This window comes from Capsicum annuum, chromosome 3 (genome assembly GCF_002878395.1).
Source record: "Capsicum annuum cultivar UCD-10X-F1 chromosome 3, UCD10Xv1.1, whole genome shotgun sequence".
NCBI lineage: Eukaryota > Viridiplantae > Streptophyta > Magnoliopsida > Solanales > Solanaceae > Capsicum > Capsicum annuum.
Window position 1 is genome coordinate 214,267,395 of NC_061113.1, and position 19,446 is coordinate 214,286,840.

A 19,446-nucleotide genomic window follows, 5' to 3' on the forward strand; every position below is an offset into this window, starting at 1 on the left:
TGATTAAAATGACTGATAGATAATGGTTTCCTTTAATTGGGGGTTTTATCAATCAAACAATGATTAAAGTTTCAACTTGCTTCAGAACTCAAAGCAAAAATTTCAATGGTTAAAATCAATGACATAGAGAAACTAGAGTTGTGATCACTATGATTATCAACCCCTCATTGAATAATAGCTGTAGTACTGGATTCTCATGACTTGTGGGAAACACCAAATTATTAGTATCGACAATCCATCTAAGTGTTTATCAACCTACCTAGATGTTATACTCCCTAATTCTCTCGAACTTAGGAAAACCTTCTACTCACATTGATTTTATCTCGAGTTGAATTATCTTGTTACAACGTTAATCATTAGATAGAAAATTAATCTTCCCAAATCCTCGTTGATAATTTACTACCTTTAGGGGTCATTTGGTTGGGAGATTATTATCCTGGGATAACTGATACCAGGATTAGTTATCTCGGGATTACCCAGGATAACTTATCCCACCATGTATATGGGATAAGTTATCCTATCATTAAGGAGAAAATGGTGGGATAAGTTATCCCAGGTTGGATTAATCCCTCCAACCAAACAAGGGATTAAGTGATCTTTTAATTTATCCCGGGATAACTTATCCCTTGGATTTCTTATACCTCAAACCAAATGACCCCTTAGTTTATTTCTCAGTTCGAGCAAACAAACATAAGGCTAGATCTATTATTTGTAGCCAATAGAAAACAATCATTACAAAGAAATTATCAAGATGTTCCCACAATCACTCAAACCCTAACCAACTATTAAATCTATAGAGGAATACTCATAGATCCCATAACCCCAATTGTGGTTTTTAGTTCCACATGATAAAGAAAGAGATAGTAACAATTGTATTCATCATTTAGATCAATTAGACTTACAAAAGATGAAGTCTGAAGTTGATTCTCTTCCAAGTTCAAGAAAAAGTTTCCAAAACCCAATCACAGAGTTAAAGATTGAATTCTCAGTTAAGAGGCCCAAAAAGAGGTTACTTCAGCTTTGGAATAAGTTCTAGATGCTGAATGAAACCCTAAAAGCTGTTATTTATATCTGTAACTTAAAGGAAATTCGAAACTAAAATTTTAGATTTTCGCTCCTTTAGCTGACGACATTTGCGATGACTTATCACAAATCTAATGACATATGTGATGACTTATCAGAAGTCTGATGACTTATTAGAAAATGTCTTCAACTCCTATTCAAATTCTATATTAGCTACCTTCGGTTGACGACAAGTCCTAACGGCTTATCAGGAAGTTAATGACTTATCAAAAAATATAGTCAACTCATCTTCAAATTCCATGTTTGCTGCCTTCAACTGATGACAAGTCTTGACGGCTTATCAGAAAGTTGACGACTTATCAGAAAATGTCATCAGAAATGCTTCACCTTTCTTGTTCTCTGTCTATGTGTGATGACATATTCTGATAGCTTATCACACCAAGTCGTCGGATGAAATCTTCAAAACTTAATTTCTTACATCTTTTACCAAAAATCATCCTTCTCAATGTAGCTTTCCTATATGTTCATGCATCATGACTTTTCTACAAAATCACATAAAATACTTACTTAATAACTTACAATTATTCCAAGTTAAAAGTCTTAAATGTGCTAACAGAAGGCCAGCACATCAGCATCTATGAACTGGATCGTAACTGAATCTCAGGAATCTGAAACTAATGCATGACTCATGAACTGAACTTATCTTGCAACTACTAGGACTTTTTTTCTTGGAATAGATATCTTTCCTTGAGATTTAGGATAGAATGATTAGATAAAAGATGGGAAAACAAACTATACGAATATGACTATTTGACTGCTAAACTGACTTGCTAGTGTTACTAACTAACTCATGCTGAAACAGAGGCTCAAATGGGAGAAAAGGATCTAACAATTTATATCATGAATATAAAGAACTTATAACATACCCAAATCTATGTCAGGGGAACCTTCCTAGTCATGGCGAGTCTGAATTGAATAGAGTCAGTTCTGACGCTGACCACTAGTGGTACTAGGAGTGGCGCCTTGCTGACGCGGATCTCTACCCTTCTAAGCTAGCACTCTACACTCCCGCATTCTATGGCCTGGTTTACCACATCTAAAACAAACCTTACTATTTGCCTTACACACACCTAGGTGATTCTTGCCACACTCTCTACAAAGCGGATAGGTACGAACACTACTGGCACTACCCTAGGTTTTGGAGCCTGGCGCCCCATCATGACTGACATCCCCAAACTTTAGTGAAGGTACACTAGCTGAGGATGGAGCTAGGACTGAAAACTTTTGACTATGGTGAGAACGGTTACCACCCTGTGACCCGGCCTAAGAAAAGTTGTAACTACCTATTCTGGATCTCTTACTCACTCTCTCTCTTTCTTTCATATTATTGGCCTTAATCTGCTGTGCATGCATCATTAGTCTAGCAAGGTCCATATCTCTATTGAGCATAGCAGTCCTACACTCTTTCAACACCAACCCGGACACACCAGTCACAAACTTACTCATACTCGCTCTAGGGTCAGCTATCAAATCGGGAGCATACCTAGCTAACTGGTTGAACTTAAGACAATACTTATTCACTTTCATAGAGACTTTTCTTAGGTTCATAAACTCTTCTACCTTAGCTTCCCTTATCTCTAATGGGAAAAACTTATCTAAGAAGGAGTCTTGAAATACTTTCCAAGTCATAAAAGTTGCATCCTTCCCTTTACTCTTTTTCTATGTCACTACCCAATCATAAGAAATATCCTTCATCCTATTAGATGCTAACTCTATAATCTCCTCCTTAGAAACATGCACAATCTGGGTGATCTTCTTCACATCCTCAAGAAAAAGTTGTGGGTCCTCATCTACTACTGACTCAAAGAATTCTGGCGGGTTCATTCTCATGAAATCTCTAATTCTGGTTGTGGCTAAACCCTCATCTTGCTGAGGTGGAGCTACAGCCTAACGGTTTCCCTGAACACTAGTTGTCACAGCTTGGGTTAGCACCCAAAAAAATGCTCGAAACTCTGCATGTGACACATTTTCATTCTCAGGATCTACGGGCTGAGGTGGTTGGTTATCATCTCTATGGGCATTGGCTCTGTGAGGAGGCATCTTCTATAAATGAAAAGAATAATGGATCAGATTGAGAATCAACTGGAACTTCTGCATACTCACACAACATGAACACATAAAGAAGGGAAATTGTTCCTAAAACATCTTATAGCCTCCTGTACATAAATGTGGCGCACAATACACCCATGTACAAGACTCTACTAGATGCGGCTTTCTAGATTTCCTAGGGTACTATTGAACCTTAAGCTATGATACCAAGTTTGTAACATCTTAATTTTCTAGAATCGGCATGCCACACGATACTCATGACCCCGAAGGACCACAAGCTAACCCTCTTCTAATATTTATACCTGAGAACTACATAATATAGGAAATAAATGCAGAAAACTGATGGAAACTTTCTATAAGGTTCAAACATCTAAAATAATCAATTCTGAATACTAATACATCTATCTAAAAAGCCTCTAAACTATTTGAACTGTGGAGTTGATGAGACATGTCCCCAACTAACTTCGTCTACTAAAAATAAATTGAGTCTAATGCTATAATAAAATAAGGATTATCCTCAAATAATGAGGGCTCACTGCTAAGACAACGGTTGTTGGCTGATTCAGGACTGCTAAGGGTGCTCTGGTTCTAGCTCGCCTGAACCTATGGTATAAGACACCATAGAAAAAGAGAAAAGTATGCGTTAGTACTTTAAATGTAGTGGTATACTAGATGAGGTAAGGCTAAATGCAAGGGCTTATGCATGAACATAACTTAACTGAATAACATGAGAGTACTGAATAAGGATACATGCTTGGACTGAATACTACCTTTTGAATACTTGAACTTCTGACAACTGAGTCTACTAATACTGATATCTACATTTACTAACACTGAGAGTCTGAATAATCGAGTCTACTGATGACTGAACTTTGAGCTTACTAATATCGACTGACTAAAATTGAGATCAAACCTATCTAGCAGATGATCTTTAAATATAGTATTAACGATAAGGAATGATTGAATCTGAGTTTGAGATCAGGCGTATCTAGTGGCAGATCTCTGAATCGATTAGTACTGATATTAGTTAATTTTATATAAGACTAGGCCTTTCTATCAGGTGGTCTATGAATCTATGGAACTATCTAAGTTCCTCACTAAGCTGAATGACCGTATCTGACAGTCCTGATTTTTGAGTGCTACTGTGATGACTAAAACTAAACTATAACTGTCGGAGTTCTCACTTAACCAACATACCCCAACTCTAAACTAGTGGGGTCTAACCTGTAACCTCAACTGGAAGGGTATCAATACCATACCACGGGTAAAGACCTCTGCTATGGTCAAGCCTCTCAAACGGGTGACCCTGAACAGGAAGTCACGCCTAAGGCAGTATGATAGTCAAGCCTTACTCTAATGAGTGACTCCTGGTCCTGCACTAGATACGCAGTTATGGAGTTCATGAATTGTTACTAACAACTCTGCCTCTCTAACGGGGAAGCCTTCATCCCTGCACTCACTTGGTGTTAGTTACTACTCCCAACTAAAGGACTCTGAACTAATTATTATCTGATCTTAGACTGAGATGAATTTGTTACTACTCATATTTCTTGACTGATCTAACTGGAAAGCATTTGTTACCCAGTTCACCTCTTATTTCGGGAAAGTATTCCAAAAGGGTCTTGGTACCCAAGTTCATCCCAGTACAACCTTTCATCCTTAGACAGATGGTCAAGCAAAAAGGACCATTCAGACTTTAGAAGATATAATTAAGGCGTGTGTGATTTATTTCAAGGGAAGTTGGGATGACCACTTGCCTTTGATTGAGTTTACATACAATAATAGCTATCATTCCAGTATTCAGATGGCTTCGTTAAAAGCTCTCTAAGGTAGGAGATACAGATCTCTAATTAGTTTGTTCAAAGTTAGTGAGGCCTCAGTCATAGATACTGACTTAGAACTCGACGCCTTAGAGAAAGTCCAGTTGATCTGAGAAAGACTCCAGGCTACTCAGAGCCGACAAAAGTCTTATGTAGATGTTCATAGAAAAGATCTCGAGTTTAAGGTTGGTGATTATGTCTATCTAAAGATCTCTCCCATGAAGGGAGTGAAGAGATTTGTCAAGAAGGGAAAGCTCAGTCCCCGATATATCGGTCCTTTTAAGATTCTCAATCGTTTCAGCAAAGTAGCTTATAAGCTTGAGTTGCCTTCAGATCTAGCCTCAGTTCATCCAGTCTGCCATGTCTCTTTACTCAAGAAGTGCATAGGTAAACCAGCAATAGTAGTCCCTATTCAGAGCATTAATGTATAGAACAGCCTCTCTTATAAGGAGATTCCAGTCGAAATCTTAGATTATCAACCTCGTAGATTCTGGAACAAAGAAGTCCCTTTAGTTAAATTTCTTTGGCAAAATTAGTCCATCGAGGGAGCTACTTATGAAGCAGAAGCAGACATGCATACCAAGTATCCTTACCTCCTCTCCGCCAACTCAGATCATGCTCAAGGTAACAGTTCTCCTTAAGCTTACTCAGTTTCATGATCAGTGTTCATCACAATCCCATTATAAACTTGGTATCAAGTACCATTGCATATTCAGTCATGCACTCATGTATCATTCGATTATGCAATTATGCACCAGACATGCATTCTCATTGTGAGAAATTTAGTTCTTCAGAACACTCAGTTATGCATTCATGAATCAGTTAAACATGCATCACATATGCATGTTCAGTATGTTATTTTTAGCTTGTCAGTCATGAGATCATGTTACAGTCATTAATGTTTAGTTTGTTGTTTCCCCTCTCATTCAGTCTCATTTGAGGACAAATGTTCTCAGAGGGGAGATATTGTAATACCTGTGTCTTTTCTGAGCTTGAAATTATCTCAAGGATGTTAGAAATTTCTTTGAAATATGAATCTATTCTTGTACATGTGGTATTTTTTTATTTTCACTTTCTATCATGTGGGAAATTTAATAAGCTTTTCATCAATACCAATTTCATCAAAATCCGGTGTCAGATGAGGAAGTTATGACCAAAATATAGAAGGTAGAGAAAACAACCCAGGTGCGATGGAGCAGGCGACAGACCGTCGGACAAATGACGGACCGTCAGGCATGACCGTCGCATCAAAGCAGTGAATCCATTTTCTAGAAATATACAACGGCGAGGTCTGATAGACCGTCGACCCAGCGATGGACCGTCGTACCCCACCATTGCTCTATGGCAGTGAGTCCTAGTTTTGTCTCAGTCCGATGAAGAGGTTCGACGGACCGTCGACCCAGTGACGGACCGTCGCACCCCACCATTAAATAATTCGATCTGAATTTCTAGCTTATTTTAATAGAGGTATTTTAGTCATTTATCACTCGTCTATATATACCCCATTTATACCCGATTTCAGCCATTTGGTTTATAATTATTCCACAAACAAGATTAGGGTTTCTCTCTAACAATAATCTTCAAGAAAAAAATCCAATCTTCTTCAAGAACTGAGGGAATTCTAATTCTTCAAATTCAAGAACATCAAGAATCTTAACCCAGGTATGCATAGTGTTCATTCATGGACCCCTTTCATCCATGAAGCCCAAGAATCCTTTTTTCTAAATTCAAGTTTATGAATCTTCTCTATGAATTTCATGGTTGGGCTGCTTTGTTCATGCTGGTAAATGAGAAATTAAATTCTAATCCACGTTGGGTGATAATTGTTATGTGGGTTTAATTATTAGAGATATAGATTCATGCAAACCTATGACTAAACCCTTGAATGATGAAATTGGAAGTGAACCATGATGTTTAATTACTATACAATGATGTATACATGTACTATGCCTGTAATATGTTTGATTAAATGCCTAGAAAAAGGAAAATTATCTAACTAGCATGATATCATGAAATCACCATATATGTACAAGTTCATTCCTATTACATGTTTGATGAAATGCTTTAATAAATGTATCATGGTGATTATTATGTATTCAAGTAAGTCATACTTTGTCAGTTTCCTTCCATCGAGTCTTGGGGGTACTTGTACCCGAAATATTAGTTGTGTGCCTAGAGCCATGTCATGTTTTCACGATATCCTTAGTTAAGCTATGAATCCTTAGACTTCAGACAGTCTTATAACTCAGGAAATATCCATGATCTCATAAACTCAGTCAGTTATCAGATATCAGTAGTATTTTGTTAGTCAACGGAATTTAGTAATTCAGCTCATGTTCAGTTCAGTAAATCATGTTCTGTGTCCATTCATATGGAAGTAGATATTAGCATCGAGTTAACCCAAGTAAAAGGACACACAGTATTAGCTGAGGGTGTGATCCTGAGTAGTCATCCTTGCATTCCAGAACTATGTAGCCAGCATAGGTTGAGATATCTACACTGACAATAAGAGTTGATGAGGTAGGTAAGCACTGTCAGATAAGGGCCTCACCATTCTCGAAAAAGGGACACTATCAGATGAGGGTCACCTATAACTTGTCCTTACTAGTGGCGTGATATTAACACCCTTCTAATTGAGGTTACAGATTGGACCCCAACTCAGTACTGTCAGATACAGTCACCCATGTTATCCGTTGTATTCAAATACAGTCTTTTATGTTATCAATCATATCATTTATTAGTATACCATGTTATCAGTATTCAGATTTAGTCATCATGTTATCACGGTGTCAGTTACAATTACGTATTTATGCATACACTCTCACGTTCATGTTAGACAGTCAGTTAGCATTAATCATGCATGTGAACCTTTGCATATAGCATACCTCACATGTATACTCAGTACATTCCATTGTACTGATGCATTTGTGCTATGGTGTTTTCTTTTTATGTTACACTATAGGTTCAGAGACACAAGTTCTAGATCAGTAGTAGATTCCAGTCTCAGAAGTCAGAGTTAGAAGTAAGTCCTCATCCTTCAAGGACATGATTTTATTTTATTTTATTATCTCATTGATTAGTTTATTAGTTGGGGTTAGTTAGGGACATGTCCCATCAACTCCTTATTCAGATTATTTAGACAATAGAAGCTTTCAGACTAGATGCAGACTATCATGTTTCAGACTTTAGTATTTTTAGTTTTGTTTGGGGTATTTTATTACCCCACATAGTTGTTATGTTATTCAGTTATGTTCAGTATTAAACCTTATGGCCTTTCAGTGCATGTTTCCGCATTATTATGTTATATTACGCAGTGTACAGGTATAGATATCAATCATGGATTATCTTGTGGTCCTTCGGGGTCATGAGCACTGTGTAGCATTCTGGGTACCAGATTCAGGGCGTTACAAACTTGGTATCAGAGCCTAAGGTTCAATAGAGTCCTAGGAAATCTGAAAGTCGCATCTAGTAGAGTCTTGTGCATGGGTGTATTGCGCGCGACATTTATATGCAGAAGGCTATAAGATATTTTAGGAATAATTTCCCTTCTTTCAGTATTCATGTCGTGCCAGTGAGCATAATCTCAATGTCAATCTCTCATTCTAATCCATTTTTTCTCCTTATTTCAGAACATGTCTCCCAAGAAAAGAACCCAGCCTGTCCAAGAAGACCCCTTGGATGAACATGTTTCTTATGCGGAATTTAGGGCCGCATTCACTACTCTTGCTCAGTAAGTTGCTACTCAGAATGAATGACCAATTATCGTTCTAGATAATCCAGTGGACAATTCAGCTGCAACTAAGATTCAGGACTTCAATTGAATAAATCCTCCATCCTTTCTTGGGTCTAAGACAGACGAGGACCCTCAGAAATTCCTAGATCAGGTGCAGAAGGTTACAGATATAATGAGGGTTACGTCTAGTGAAAGTGATAAGTTAGCTATACATTAGTTGTAGGACGTGGCTCATACTTGGTTCAAATAGTGGAAGTCAGAAAGGTCAGATGATGCAGGTCCTATAGAGTGGGAGGAGTTTGTTACTTTATTTTTAGATAGATTCTTTCCCTAAGAGCTTAGAGAAGCTAAGGTGCTAGAATTCATTAACCTCAGGCAGGGCAATATGATGGTGAAAGAGTATTCTGTAAAATTTACTCAATTAACCTGATATGCCCCTCATGTGGTTGCAGACAATAGTGCCAAAATAAGTAAGTTCACTTCAGGGGTAAATGATAGCATGGTAAATGAGCAGATCTGCCACACTGAATAGCGACATAACTTTAGCCAGGCTTATGACCCATACTCAGTAGATAGAGGAGCATAAGATTAAGTAGAGGGAAAAATATAATAAGAAAGCTAGGACAGGTAGTTTAATTTTAGTCAGCCTAAGTCAGAAGGGGGCAATCATTCTCAATTTTTCCCTAAGCCATCAGTTCCAGCTCCTTCTTCAGCCAGTGCTCCATCTCCTAAGTTCAGAGATAGAGCGCCAGGCTCTAAGTCTCAGGGTAGTGTCAGTAATGCCCGAACTAATCCCTTTTGTCAGACTTATGGTAAGAACCACAAGGGTGTTTGCAGAGCTGACAGTGATGTCTGTTTAGGTTTGGCAAGCTAGGCCACAGAGTCAGAGACTGTCCTCAGTCAGGTTATCAGATTCATCTTTGTTTCTCAACTCAGTTTGGTCACCCAAATTAGCAGGTGCCACCACCAGTGCTACTAGCGGGCAACGCCCAAATCGTCTTTATGCTCTTTAGACTTGACAAGATCAGGAAAATTCTCCTGATGTAGTTACTGGTATGTTACAGATCTTTCATGTGCATATTTACGCTATGCTAGATCCAGGAGATTCTTTGTATTTTGTTACTCCTTATATAGCAATTGATTTTGGAATCACTCCTAAAATTCTGGCAGAGCCCTTATCAGTCTTTACCCCAGTGGGTAAAACCATCACAGCCCGACGGTTATACAAGAACTACCCAGTTATGATATTTTAGAAAGTCACTGTAGCAGACTTAGTCAAATTAGATATGACTGATTTTGATGTCATTCTCAGCATGGATTGGCTTTATTCCTACTATGCCACAGTCGACTGCAGAAACAAAATAGTTCAGTTTTAGTTTCCGAATGAACCCATCCTAGAGTAGAAAGATAGTGTATCCGCTTTCAGAGGTTAGCTTGTTTCCTACCTTTGGGGCACGGAAAATGATATCTAAAGGATATGTCTATCATATTTTTTGAGTTAAGGACACTATTTTTGAGACTCCCAGACTTGAATTAGTTCCAATTGTAAATGAATATTAAGATATTTTTCTCGAAGATCTTCCTGGAATTCCTCCTAAAAAGGAAATAGACTTCGGTATTGATCTTCTTTCGGATACTTAGCCTATCTCTATTTCTCCATACAGAATGGCACCAACAGAACTCAAAGAACTGAAAGAGCAGTTAAAGAATCTCTTATATAAGGGATTCATCAGACCCAGTGTTTCCCCGTGGGGTGCACCAGTATTATTCATGCACAAGAAAGACGGTTCTCTCAGGATATGTATAGACTATCGTCAACTCAAAAAAGTCATGGTCAAGAACAAGTATCCTCTTCCCAAAATCAATGACTTATTTGACCAACTTTAGGGCTATCTATTTATCCAAGATAGACCTCAGATCCGGCTATCATCAGCTCAGAGTTAGAGAATGTGACATCCCGAAAATAGCTTTGCGTACTTGGTATAGTCACTTCAAATTCTTATTCATGTCATTTGGTCTTACCAATGCCCCAGCAGCTTTCATGGACTTGATGAACCATGTGTTTAAGCAGTACTTGGACATGTTTGTCAAAGTCTTCATAGATGATATTCTGATCTATTCTCGCACCGAGCACGATCATGCAGACTATCTCAGAACAGTACCTCAGACTCTCAGGGATCATCAGTTATTCACCAAATTGAGTAAGTGTGAATTTTTGCTAAGGTCAATAGAATTCCTTGGTCATATCATTTCCGATGATGGCATTAGAGTAGATCCTCAAAGGGCCAAAGCAGTAAGAAACTGGCCTCACCCTATCTTTCCATTAGATATCAGGAGTTTCTTAGGTTTGGCTAGCTATTACAGATAGTTTGTTAAGGGATTTTCTTTTATTGCATCCCCTATGTCCAAATTGACTCAAAAGAAAGTCAAGTTTCAGTGGTTAGATCCTTGCGAGAAGAGTTTTCAAGAGTTGAAGACTCGACTTATCTCAGCTCCAGTTTTAGCTCTTTCATATGGTTTAGATGGGTTCGTAGTGTATTGTGATGCATCCAGAGTAGGTTTAGGTTGTGTCCTCATGCAGCATGGTAAGGTCATAGCCTACGCCTTCAGACAGCTTAAACCTCATGAGAAGAATTATCCTACTCATGATCTTGAGTTAGCAGCCGTAGTATTTGCCTTGATAATTTGGAGGCATTATCTATATGGTATTTATGTAGATCTCTTCACAGATCACAAGAGCCTTCAGAATGTCTTTTCTCAGAAAGATCTCAATCTTTGTCAGAGAAGGTGGTTAGAGCTCTTGAAAGATTATGACATGAGTGTTCTTTATCTCTGGGCAAGGCCAATGTAGTGGCCGACGCTCTCAGTAGACTTTCTATGGATAGTATTGCTCATGTTGAGGACAATAAGAAAAATTTAGCTCAAAAAGTCCATCAGCTTGCTAGACTAGGCGTTTGCTTAGTCAATTCTTCAGAGGGTGGTGTATGTGTTCAAAGTAGTTTAGAATTATCTTTAGTTTCCAAGGTCAATAAAAAGCAAGATATAGATCCCAGCCTTTTCAACTTAAAAGAATTAGTTCAGGATCAGAAAGTAGAGGTTTTCTCCTTAAGGGGAGATGGTGTTCTTCATTGTCAGGGTCGTCTCTGTGTTCGAGACGTAGATGACATAAGGTAGCAAATTCTTGCAGAAGCGCATGGTGTGCACTACTCTATTTATCCAAGGACCACTAAGATGTACCACGACTTACAGGAGATCTATTAGTGGAGTGGGATGAAGAGAGATATTGCAGAGTTTGTGGCTAAGTGCTCTACATATCAGCAAGTTAAAATAGAGCATCAGAAGCCTAGTGGTCCTATGCAGGAGTTTATTATTCCTACCTGGAAGTGAAAAAAAGTGAACATGTACTTCGTGATGGGTTTGCCCCGAACTCATCATCAGCATGATTTAGTTTGGGTCATTGTAGAAAGAATGACCAAATCAGCTTATTTTCTTTCAGTTCATATGTAATACCCCGCATGTTCCTAATCCTGTGATTCATACTTGAGTACATGACTAACAAGAAATATCCTAGTGATAGGATAGCTTATAATGCATTAAGCATGTTCATATGAGTCACTTAAGGTAACGCAAGCTAAGAGTTTTTGAATCCATTAAGTTTTAGTGTTCGATTTTGCAAGGGTCATCTTTGAATGAGTATAACTCGATGTTAATATGGTATTTTGGTTGATTTAGACCCACCAAATTTTAGAGAATTGAATTATCTTTCCAACGATATCAATTTTGCCTTAATCCAATACTCGAGCAAAACATTATGCCCATTTTCGTGAGAGACAGTAGGCATAGGCGATTGGTTAGGCGCCGCCCAACCCAAGCATAGGCTATTACTTGGGCGCCACCTAAGATAATTCCAGGTGACAAAAACACTCCGTCTTGAGTTATTTTAAAGGTAATTAAGTCTTTAAATACTCCTTACACGTTCCTAAACATAACCCTACAAAGAATATAGCTTCTAAACCAATTGTAACCCTATTTTCATCTCAAAGCTCATCATCCAAGACCAATAAAGAAGAAAAACAACTAGGTTTGCATAAGTAAGATTGAAGATCCAATTTCAAGGAAATTCCTCTGTCAATCATCAAGAATCTTCCTTCTAAGATATGCGTAGTGTTCATCTATGGATTTAATTCGTTCATAAAGTTCAAGAATCAATCTTTAAAATACAAAAGCTTGGTTGATTGTGGTGATATAATCATACCCATGTTCATGCTTAATTGTTTTCCTCTTTTTTTCATTATAAAGTATGATTTCTATATTGTTGGGTATTGATGATCATGTTGTTGGTATTAGGTGATTCCCAAGGTGGAATCTTTATATGTTTTTGTGAATTCATGATATCACAAGAGTTAGAAATATGTAAATTTGGTTGTTCATGATGTATAATTTGATGAATTCACCTATTCTTAAGATGTGCATGAAAGGTGTTTGATAAAATGCCTAAGGAACTAGAAATCATGCAATATAGCTAAATTGTTACTAAGTGAAGGATTCATGATATGCCCTTACGTTCCAATAACTTCTATGTTGTTAATGTGCCTTGTGAATGTTGTTGGAATGCCCATGAACTATTCTTATGAGATTATGCTATGTTTACTTGAAAATCCTACTTATGAACAAGATGCATGCTAACCATGCAATCCACATGAACTTCCATGCTATTAGTATGTGTTTCCAATATGATTATGCAATGAACATGATATTAAGATTGTGCAAGTACTTCCATGTGATATGAAATCCTTTCCATGCAATACATTGTTGATAACCATGCATAGTATGAGATCCCTACTTATGATATTATATATTATGGACTCTACTCTTATGATCAAGTCAGCCATGTGTGTCAGTTTCCTTCCATCGAGTCCTGGGGGTACTTGTACCTAAAAACTATAGTTGTGTGCCTAGATCCATGTTATGTTTCACGATATCCGAACTCAAGCTATTATTCCATAGACTTCAGTCAGTCATGTGACTCAGGAAAACCTCATGATCTTAGTCAGTTGTCAGATATCAGTAACATTCCGCCAGTCAATGGAATTCAGTAAGATTACAACATGTACAGTCAGTTATTTATGTTCAGTCCCTCCAGATGGGAGTAGAGGTTAGCACCAAGTGAATCCAAGGATGGGAACTCACTCACCAATTCAGGGTGTGATTCTTAGTAGCGATCCTTGTGTTCCAGAACTATGTAGCCAGCGTAGGTTGAGATATCTTAACCCATCAGATTAGGGTTGATGAGGTGGCTTAACCAATCAGCTTAGGGTTCCCACCGTTCTCATTGAGTACCCGCCAAATAAGGGTCACTCACAGCTGTCCTTACCAGTGGCGCAGTATTGACACCCCTCCAGTCGGGGCAGAGATTGGGCCCTAGGTTAGCCATAACGACATACACGGGGCATGTTGGTTAAACACTACTTCCCACAGTTTCAGTATCAGTCTCAGTAAAAGAACTCAGATAGTTCTTCAGATTTCAGTATATACAGGACTGTCAGATACATTCATCCATGTTATCTATTTTAGTATCAGTCTCAGTAAAAGAACTCAGGGCGCTCTTTAGCTTTCAGTATATACAGGATTATCAGATACAGTCATCCATATTATCATTTTCAGTATCAGTCAGGACAGTTATCAGCAAACCATGTATTAGCTTACAAGTCATGCTATCACGTATTCACGGTCCCAGTTTCTATATATGTGTGTTTGCACTCCCACATTCATATTAGTCAGTCAGTGTTGTTCATGCATGAAACCATTTATGTTCATCCTACTTTCCTCGTATACTCAGTACTCCAGTTGTACTGACGCATTTGTGCTATGGTTCTTTCTTTTCATGTTACACCATAGGTTTCGAGACACGAGCTCTAGCCCAGCAGTAGTGGCAGCATTCCAGTCGTAGAGACACAGTGAGTCCTCATTGATTCGAGGACAATATGATTTGATTCATTTATCTATTTCTTCAGTTCAGTTTTACGGAGTTAGTTGGAGACATGTTCCTTTAACTCCTTATTCAGACAGTTTAGAGGCTTTCGGATTTACTTTCATATATACGTTCAGATTTAGCTATTATGGCTATTTTCGCCCATATGATTTTATTCAGTTGAACCTTATGGCCTTACAGTTCCATGTATTTTGTATTTTTTATATCATGATTTGCAGTATACAGGTATAGATATTAGTCATTGGTTAGCTTGTGGTCCCTCGGGGTCATAAGCACCGTGTAGTATTCCGGTTCAGCAAATCAGGGTGTTACATCATACCTCTTATTCAGTCAAGGATTATGCCAAACTCTACATCAGAGAGTTGGTCAGATTGCACAGTGTTTTGTTGTCTATTATCTCAGACAGAGGTACCCAGTTCACCTCTTATTTTGGAAAGCATTCAAAAAGGGTCTTGGTACATAAGTTCATCTCAGTACAACCTTTCATCCTCAGACAAATAGTCAAGCATAAAGGACCATTCAAACTTTAAAAGATATGCTAAGGGCGTGTGCGATTGATTTCAAGGGAAGTTGGGATGACCACTTGCCTTTGATTGAGTTTACATACAATAATAGCTATAATTCAAGTATTCAGATGGCTTTATTTAAAGCTCTCTATGGTAGGAGATACAGATCTCTAATTGGTTGGTTCGAAGTTAGTAAGGCCGCAGTCATAGATTCTGACTTAGAATTCGATGCTTTAGAGAAAGTCCAGTTGATCTGAGAAAGACTCCAGGCTGCTCAGAGCCGACAAAAGTCTTATATAGATGTTCGTAGAAAAGATCTTGATTTTGAGGTTGGTGATTATGTCTATCTAAAGATCTCTCCCATGAAGGGAGTGAAGAGATTCGTCAAGAAGGGAAAGCTCAGTCCCCGATATACCGGTCCCTTCAAAATTCTCAGTCGTTTCAGCAAAGTAGCTTATGAGCTCGAGTTGCCTTCAGATCTAGCCTCAGTTCATCAAGTCTTCCATGTCTCTTTTCTCAAGAAGTGCATAGGTGACCCAGCAATAGTAGTCCCTATTCAGAGCATTGATGTATAGAACAGCCTCTCTTATAAGGAGATTCCATTCGAAATCTTAGACTTTAGCCTCGTAGATTGTGGAAAAAAGAAGTACCTCTAGTTAAATTTCTTTGGCAAAATCAGTCCGTCGAGGGAGCTACTTGGGAAGTAGAAGCAGACATGCAGACCAAGTATCCTCACCTCTTATCCGCCAACTCAGATCATGCTCAAGGTAACAGTTCTCCTTAAGCTTACTCAGTTTCATGATCAGTGTTTATCACGAAATTGGTATTCAGTTTCATGCTCATGTTCCCATTATAAACTTGGTATCAAGTGCCATTGAATATTCAGTCATGCACTCATGTATCAGTCAGTTATGTAATTATGCACCAGACGTGCATTCTCATTGTGAGAAATTTAGTTCTTCAGAACACTCAGTTATGCATTCATGAATCAGTTAAACATGCATCACATATGCATGTTCAGTATGTTATTTTCAGCTTGTCAGTCATGAGATCTTGTTACAATCATTCATGTTTAGTTTATTGTTTCCCCTCTCAGTCAGTCTTATTTGAGGACAAATATTCTCAAAGGGGAGATATTGTAATATCCGTGTCTTTTCTGAGCTTGAAATTATCTCAAGAATGTTAGAAATTGGTTTGAAATATGAATCCATTCTTGTACATGTGGTATTTTTTTTATTTTCACTTCCTATCATGTGGAAAATTGAATAAGCTTTCCATCAATACCAATTTCATCAAAATCCGGTGTCAAATGAGAAAGTTATGACCGAAATATAAAAGGTAGAGAAAACAACCCAGGTGTGACGGAGCAGGCGACAGACCATCAGACAAGTGACGGACCGTCGGGCATGACCGTCGTATCGAAGCAGTGAATCCGTTATCTGGAAATATATGATATAAAGGTCTGATGGACCATCGACCCAGCGACGGACCGTCGCACCCCACCATCGCTCTATGGCAATGAGTCCCAGTTCTGTCTCAGTCCGACGGAGAGGTCCGACAGACCGTCGACCCACCGTTGAATAATTCATTCTAAATTTCCAGCTTATTTTAATAGAGGTATTTTAGTCATTTATCACTCGTCTATATATACCCTATTTATCCCCGATTTCAGCCATTTGGATTATAATTATTCCACAAACAAGATTAGGGTTTCTCTCTAAAAATAATCTTCAAGAATAAAATCCAATCTTCTTCAAGAACTGAGGGAATTCTAATTCTTCAAGCTCAAGAACATCAAGAATCTTAACTCGGGTATGCATAGTGTTCATTCATGGACCCCTTTCATCCATGAAGCCCAAGAATCCTTTTTTCTAAATTCAAGTTTATGGATCTTCTCTATGAATTTCATGGTTGGGCTGCTTAGTTCATGTTGTTAAATGAGAAATTAAATTCTAATCCATGTTGGGTGATAATTGTTATGTGGGTTTAATTATTAGAGATATAGATTCATGCAAACCTATGACTAAACCCTTGAATAATGAAATTGGAAGTGAACCATGATGTTTAATTACTATACAATGATGTATACATGTACTCTGCCTGCAATATGTTTGATTAAATGCTTAGAGAAAGGAAAATTGTCTAACTAGCATGATATCATGAAATCACCATATATGTACAAGTTCATGCCTATTACATGTTTGATGAAATGCTTTAATAAATGTATCATAGTGATTATTATGTATTCAAGTAAGTCATGCTTTGTCAGTTTCCTTCCATCGAGTCCTAGGGGTACTTGTACCCGAAATATTAGTTGTGTGCCTAGAGCCATGTCACGTTTTCACGATACCCTCAATCAAACTATGAATCCTTAGACTTCAGACAGTCTTATGACTCAGGAAATCTCCATGATCTCATGAACTCAGTCAGTTGTCAGATATCAATAATATTCCATAAGTTAATGGAATTTAGTAACTCAGCATTTGTGGACTGTAAATAATGTGCAAAGTGTAGGAATCGATGTGTAATTAAAGAAAAATATAAAGAATATTGAAAATATAATTAATTTGAAAGAAATGTAGTGTCATGTCGTGTACGTGTGCAGATGACTGTGAAAAATATTAATGAGTGGATAAAAATCTTGCTATAAAGAGAATTATTAATAAATTATGAAAAGAAAAGATATGACAACAAATTGATAAAAATCCTAAAGTAATGATGATTATCAATAATTTATCAACAATTATAAAAAGATGTGAAAATTATATTTTGTGTCCTTTAATGATCAGGAAGCCTGAAGACGTTAATTTTAAGCACAGAGAGCAAAACTTGAGTGTCAACACCTGTTATTAGCCATGTATTTAGTTAGATTACTTACTTTTCGTTTCTTGTTCTTATAATATGTCCTTTCCTACGTCTTTATAATATTTTATTCTTACTGCTCATCTTATTCACTCATATCATCAGATCATTTATATTTCATCATGCTGGAAACTAGTTTGGTACGAAGTAATGCTAGGTGAGACTATGATGCCCGTATTTCTTTTATAGAAGTGTGTGAAATAGAAATTAGAAAATAAAATAGACCAAACTCTTATTTAAATAAAGATGGATGGAAAAATATGATTGAGCAGTTCAATAGGAAGATAGGAAGAAACTATACTAGAAAATAATTGAAAAATAAGTGGGACAACATGAAACAGGACTATGCTCTTTTTAAGCAGATGATGAGAAGGGATACAGGTTTAGGTTGGGATGCAACAAAATATACAATCATTGCAGATAATGATTGGTGGGAGCAAAAGATTAAGGTACATCTCTCGCATTATTTTATAGTTATTTAGTATTTCTCTCATTGTTTAATTTACTTAAGTAATTTTGTTTGTTTTTTAATTTTGGGTGGATTATCGATATAAGAGGTTTAGGAATAGAGATATTTCTATCATATGTTATAATTATGATACATTATTTTCTGATATAGTTTCTACACGGGAAAGAGCACGCACCGTAAATCAAGAATAAATTTTTGAAATTGGAGTAGATCTGGACAAAGATAAAACAAATGATGTAGATGATTTTGACAAAGAACACTTCATTTATACCAATGATGAAGGGAGTGATGAAAGTGATGACCTACAACATATGAATTTTCTTATGTTTTCCAAGTCATCATTAAAAAGACAACTTTCAACTGATGGTATTGAAACTAGCAGTAGAGTAAAAAAGAGTAAGATAAAATCTTCTAGAGAGGAACTACACTCTATAGTTGAGTTAATGTCAAGCAAAAGTACTGTTACATCTCATGCAGTAGATGATCCTACAATTGATAAGTGTATGGACTTTTTGGCAAGTATTTCTGAAATTGTTGTCACGCCTGAAATGTATAACTATACAATGAACTTGTATCTAAAGAAAGACGTTCGTCAAATATTTCTTAAGATGACTATTGATGAAGTTCGAAAATCTTGATTGGAGTATAACTATGAATGATACGTGCTTAAGAAAATGTGAAGAATATATTTGTTTAATTTAAGTATGTTTGTTGTTTGATGTTTGATATTATGGTTGTACGTGTGAATTTTATACGTTGTGGTTGTATGAAAACCTTTTCATAATTGGGTTGAATTTATATGTATTGTTATATGTGTGTGTATTTTTATACACTAGTTTAATCGCACGTGCCTCGCACGTGTAATATTTGATTATTTAAAGTTAAATAATTTTATCTATTCCGGAGATTTTTAATGAAGTATAAAAGTTTAA

General features: G+C 37.2%; 1 pseudogene; it reads left to right on the forward strand.

Annotated features, from left to right (window-relative positions):
• The window catches only part of LOC124896807, a 27,038-nt pseudogene extending 7,844 nt beyond the window's left edge, over positions 1–19,194 (forward strand).
• Positions 19,195–19,446: the final 252 nt, after the last annotated feature.